General features: G+C 40.7%; 3 non-coding genes across 3 annotated transcripts; 1 reads left to right on the top strand and 2 right to left on the bottom strand.

Annotated features, from left to right (window-relative positions):
- Nucleotides 1–4,961: 4,961 nt before the first annotated feature.
- Nucleotides 4,962–5,033, bottom strand: trnam-cau (transfer RNA methionine (anticodon CAU)). The gene has a single exon. It is a non-coding gene; the product is annotated as a tRNA-Met (tRNA).
- Nucleotides 5,034–5,396: 363 nt separating this feature from the next.
- Nucleotides 5,397–5,478, bottom strand: trnas-uga (transfer RNA serine (anticodon UGA)). Its single transcript has one exon. It is a non-coding gene; the product is annotated as a tRNA-Ser (tRNA).
- Nucleotides 5,479–5,851: 373 nt separating this feature from the next.
- Nucleotides 5,852–5,933, top strand: trnas-uga (transfer RNA serine (anticodon UGA)). The gene has a single exon. It is a non-coding gene; the product is annotated as a tRNA-Ser (tRNA).
- The last annotated feature ends 213 nt before the right edge of the window (nt 5,934–6,146 follow it).

The following is a 6,146-nucleotide window of genomic DNA, read 5'->3' as shown; positions in this document are numbered from 1 at the left end:
TTCAGTTCAGTCAGTCAGTCGATTGCATTCAACAGAACCAGTGACATGAATAAAGTTCTTCCTCCAGTTCCCTCTGTCCAACATCGCAGTCAAAAGTTCTTTGCCTTCCAGACTGGTGTCTTCTTCTAGCACCTCCCTTAATGTTGTGCTAGGGTTCCATAATAACGACCAGCTCACAACATGTCCAGCCAGGGCTAGTCTAAGTTGCCTAATGATGTGAGCCATACAGCGACTTGTTGGTGAGGTGTGATTTCCAGGAGATGTTTTGTACCATCCATAACATTCTGATATAAGTCCCATCAGATCTTTTTGAGAGTGTCTTGATTAGTGACGAGGAGTCAGATCCATAAAGCAAGATGGATTCCACTGACGCCTTAAATCAATCAGTCAGTTACTCAGTTGCATCCGAAGGACTCAGTGACATGAATAAAGTTCTTCCTCCAGCTCCCTCTGTCCAACATTGCAGTCAAAAATTCTTTGTCTTCCAGACCAGTGTCTTCTTCTAGTACTTCCTTTAATGTTGTGCTTGGCCTGCCAGCCTTTCTGATAGTACCAGGTTACCATAACAGTACTCGACCAACTGCTTTGTTGTGTTTCACCACATGTCCAGCAAGGGATAGTCAGGGTTAACCAGCGTGGATGTGAGCCACATACCGACTTGTCGGTGAGGTGGGAATTCCAGGAGATGTTTTGTACCATCCAAAACATTCTGGTATAAGTCCCATCAATTCTTTTTCAGAGCATCTTTGTTAGTGACCAGGAGCCATATCCAAAAAGCAAGATGGATTCCATTGACACCTTGAATCAATCAATCAATCGCATCCGCCAGAGTCTGTGACATGAACAAAGTTCTTCCTCCAGCTCCCTCTGTATAACATTGCAGTCAAAAGTTCTTTGTCTTCTTCTAACACCTTCCTTAATGTTGTGCGAGGCCTGCCAGTCCTTCTGATAGTATCAGGTTTCCATAAATACGACCAGCTGCTTTGTTGTGTCTCACCACATGTCCAGCTAGGGCTAGTCTACGTTGCCTAATGATGGTTGAAAACCATGGATGTGAGCCATACAGCAACTTGTTGGTGAGGTGTGATTTCCAGGAGATGTTTTGTACCATCCATAACATTCTGATATAAGTCCCATCAGTTGTTTTTGAGAGTGTCTTGATTAGTGATCAGGAGTCAGATCCATAAAGCAAGATGTATTCCTTTGACACCTTGAATACTCTCATTCTAGTCGCCATCTTAATTGGAAATACCCCTATTTTTGACAGGGAGTGCAATGCTTCCCAAGCTTTATCAGTTTTGGTTTCTATATCATGTACTGTGTTGGTGTAGCCTCCAAGATACAGGAAATCATCAATTTTTCTGATTTCTGACTCATCTAGTCTGTGCAATGTCTCTTCAGATGTTGGGTTAAAGTGCATGAACTTTGTTTTTTCAGCATTCAGGGAGAGTCCGATCTGTCTTGTTTCTACCCGATGCAGAAGGTCTTCTGCTTCAGTCAGAGTGTTTTCCAGGATTGCAAAGTCATCAGCGAATGCAAGTTCTAGGAGGACTTCTTCAGGGTGTCTTCTACTTTGACGACACTTTGGGGTCAGAACATCGGAGGGCAAGGTTGTATTCGTCATTGCTAAGTCTAAGCAGATGATGAAGAGTTCAGTTAAGAGTTAGAAAAACAAGTTCAGTGACATCAGAGTTTCATGAGTCACTTGTCAGGCTGTTTTTTACTCGCTAGTTTATAGTTTTTAACAGGTGCAAGTAGAAATGACTATTTTTTGAACAGACAAAGAGTCACTGAATTTCAAAATTCTCCCAAACATCTCTTTGCAACAACTATGGACTAAATTTATGGATGTTTTTTCAGGTTTTGAAAAAATGCATGTAGCTTAAGGGGTTACACCGACTGAAACGTCCTTCATCTGATCAGAGATGCCAGAAATAGTCTTTTAACTTGACAAGAAATGAAAACAATTGATTAAAAAAATAATCTAATCTGAAGCTGCTTTTCTTTGTTTTCTTCCGCAGAAAACGGAATGTCTTGGTATGTTTTTGTACAAAATGAGTCAAGTTGTTCTCATGGAAACTGTGTTAGTCACTAAAACATTAACCTTGAAAAGTTGAACTAAGATTATGAGTAATTTAGAAAAACCTGCATATTTTTAAACTGAGGGAAAGTTTAGCCTTTTGTGTTGTGAGGAACCTTTAAAGTCTCTCCACTCATTGATTGATCACTTAAAACCTCATCTCTGATTGTTACAGTCACATATTTAGAATTTTTTTTTCCATTATAACAACTCTTTCCTGTCTTAGAGTAGTTCAGACGTACACTACTATTCAAAAGTTTGGGGTCACTTAAAAATGTCCTTATTTTTAGAAAGAAAAACTATTTCTTCAACGACAATAACATTAAATTGATCAGAAATCCAGTCTAGACATTGTTAATGTGGTAAATGACTATTTTAGCTGATAACAGCTGATTTTTAATGGAATATCTCCATAGGGGTACAGAGGAACGTTTCCAGCAACCATCACTCCTGTGTTCTAATGCTACATTGTGTTAGCTAATGGTGTTGACAAAAAAAATTGATGATCAGCCTCATCCAAAATGTCTTTAAAAAGTCCAAAATTACAACAAAAAATTCCAATATGACACAAAAAAGACTCATAAATTATCCAGTGTTTAATGTCATGTGTCTATTTGCTGTACTTATGAAGTTGTGAGGGTGAGAAATGATGGAAAAAGTAAATTATAAAGTGTGAAGTTTGGACCCAACTGTTCATGAGCTGCTTGTGAGGCAAATCAAACATCATCACACAGGAGCGAACAAGAGTTTCTACTTTAGGATGTATAATTAGTGTCTTAATACACACCAGAGAGAACACAAATACAGTAACTGATGATAAAATAATTAGTAATGAATGAGTGTTTCAGGAAGAACGCATTCAATTTCACAGATAATGGTGAACTAATCATCACCTTGTATCTTCCAGTTTTCTGCTAGTCAGAGTTACTCTGCCGATTCTCATTAACACACCATTAATTATCAGCTCGTTACTGATTCATCCCTCACATTTTTTGTTCCGATTTGTCAAGTGTGACCATCATCACAAAGCACAAAGTACAAAAGATAATTGGTATTTTTGTAGGTTTTGGTCATTATAAAAAGACCTTCACATCAATCAACTCATAAGAAAGTCTCTATGTTTTGCAGATATTTGGTTATAAATCTAAATATTAGGCAAATTAAACACTTGACCTGATGGTGGCGCCACATGCAAAGTTACTGATAGATAGATAGATAGATAGATAGATAGATAGATAGATAGATAGATAGATAGATAGATAGATAGATAGATACTTTATTAATCCCGAGGGACATTTAAATGTTCAGCAGCTTCCATACAACATAAAATAACAAAAATAAGGCAGGTTAGTAACATTGACAGCAAAGGTTAGGATATAAACTATTCTAATTAAGGATCAATAGGGTGCTAAGTGAAATTAGAAATTCAACATGCAGTATATACACATTTCAAGGCACAGAAGTCTAAAATTAAAGTGAATTATTTTTTAGATTATTATCAGGAAACTGAACAGAGTTACAGTTATTGTAATTATCAATGATATTTATTTCTGTTATGATGATGAGTCAGAATACACGAACTGATAAAACAGGAAGTACAATCTGTTACTGGAGCAACAGGACTCCATTTACAAACACCGACAGAACTAAAGTGTATTTTACTGAAACTCAAGTGTCAGTACTAAAACGAGTCAGTACTGTGAAGTATCAGTACTGTGAAGTATCAGTACTGTGAAGTATCAGTACTGTGTCGCCTCTTGAGTGTAAATCAATCAGAGTTTGTCGCCCCCCAGTGGAAGCTGCGGTTATTGTCTCTGACTCCAGAATGATTCATTCCTTTGTAGGATAAATAAAAAATAAATCTCATCTTGTGCTGCTAGAGGGCGTAAAAACACTTTCAATACATCCATCCATTCTCTATACACCGCTTTATCCTCACTAGGGTCGCGGGGGGTGCTGGAGCCTATCCCAGCTGACTCGGGCGAAGGCAGAGGACACCCTGGACAGGTCACCAGTCTGTCGCAGGGCTACATATACAGACACACAATCACACTCACATTCACACCTACGGGCAATTTAGAGTAATCAATTAACCTCAGCATATTTTTGGACTGTGGGAGGAAGCCGGAGTACCCGGAGAAAACCCACGCATGCACAGGGAGAACATGCAAACTCCATGCAGAATGATCCAGGGCCCACACTTTCAATACAACTTTTCCAATATAATATAAATCTAATGTAACGTAAGAGCTGCACAGTGGAGTAGTTATTTGTACAGCACTTTTCATGCAGTTAAAGCAACACAAAGTACTTTACAACATTGAAAAACCATTATAAACAAGAAAGCCCATTCTTCCCTTCATTTATACATAGATACACACACACTCGTCACTGATCATAGGGTGACATGGCATGGCACTGAGGATGGTGGAAAACGCCTTCATTGGGGTCCATCCATCATCTATACACCGCTTAATCCTGATTAGGGTCGCTGGGGGGCTGGACTCTATCCCAGCTGACTCAGGCGAAGGCAGGGGACACCCTGGACAGGTCACCAGTCTGTCACAAAGCCACATATACAGACAACCAATCACACTCACACCTACGGGCAATTTAGAGTAATCAATTAACCTCAGCAAATTTTTGGACTGTGGCAGGAAGCCAGAGTACCTGTAAATGTACAGGAAGAACATGCAAACTCCATGCAGAAAGACCCCAGGTCAGGATGCAAATCAGGGATTCGATTGGGGTCGACATGTTTCATTCTATTTTAGTGTCACATCCCATGATGTAGACATTCAGCTCTGACCTCCTGAGTCTTGTTTTATGAGACAACTCTAATCAAATTCCTGGTGTAGAGTTTGTAGTGGAAATATTGGTCTAGCAGAGGATGGTTTCGATCCATCGACCTCTGGGTTATGGGCCCAGCACGCTTCCACTGCGCCACTCTGCTCCTCTGGACTCTGGATGGGACTCCAATCAAAGAGATCAGATCATGTTTGAAGTAGTTGTTCTACCACTGATACCAACATTCAGTTAGAGAAAGAGTGAAAATGAAGTGAAACTGTTTGTCTGCAGCCTCCAAATCACTAAATCCTCTCTGTTCTGTAAAGAGGGCAGATTTGTAGATTTCTGCTGTTTAGCAAAGAAATGAGCTTCAAGTTCAGCAGTCAAACTGTTCCTTTCTCTGTCTGAATGTGATCAACTTTTGCTGTATGATTGAACAGATTGTGGGTGTATATGCTCTCACATGTAAATGACTTGTTACTTCTGCAGTTTTATTTTTAGTATCTTCACCTTGAAGGTCAAACTCATGCGCTGTGAGCAGGGTTCGAACCTGCGCGGGGAAACCCCATTGGATTTCAAGTCCAACGCCTTAACCACTCGGCCATCACAGCTTGATATTTGGTTGTCTGTCTCTCTGTGTGGCCCTGTGATGGACTGGTTACCTGTCCAGGTGAAGTCTGCCTTCACCCTAAGCTGAGATAGGCTGAATCCCAAACCGCCCCCTACACACTATCCCTCCGTTTGCGCGTTCCCGCGGAGGGTCCTCCATATTAAGGGCCGTCCCAAACCGCGTAGTGCGGAGGGGGAGTGGACTGTTCAGCCCTTAAATAGCGAGTCTGCATCGATGCTCACTCTGGACAACTTTTTCAGGAAGGGGCGGTTTGGGATTCAGCCTATCTCAGCTTAGGGTGAAGGCAGACTTCACCTGGACAGGTAACCAGTCCATCACAGGGCCACACAGAGAGACAGACAACTAAATATCAAGCTGTGATGGCCGAGTGGTTAAGGCGTTGGACTTGAAATCCAATGGGGTTTCCCCGCGCAGGTTCGAACCCTGCTCACAGCGCATGAGTTTGACCTTCAAGGTGAAGATACTAAAAATAAAACTGCAGAAGTAACAAGTCATTTACATGTGAGAGCATATACACCCACAATCTGTTCAATCATACAGCAAAAGTTGATCACATTCAGACAGAGAAAGGAACAGTTTGACTGCTGAACTTGGAGCTCATTTCTTTGCTAAACAGCAGAAATCTACAAATCTGCCCTCTTTACAGAA

Source organism: Acanthochromis polyacanthus, chromosome 6 (assembly GCF_021347895.1).
Source record: "Acanthochromis polyacanthus isolate Apoly-LR-REF ecotype Palm Island chromosome 6, KAUST_Apoly_ChrSc, whole genome shotgun sequence".
Taxonomy (NCBI): Eukaryota; Metazoa; Chordata; class Actinopteri; family Pomacentridae; genus Acanthochromis; species Acanthochromis polyacanthus.
This window is presented reverse-complemented; position numbering and strand designations above follow the sequence as displayed.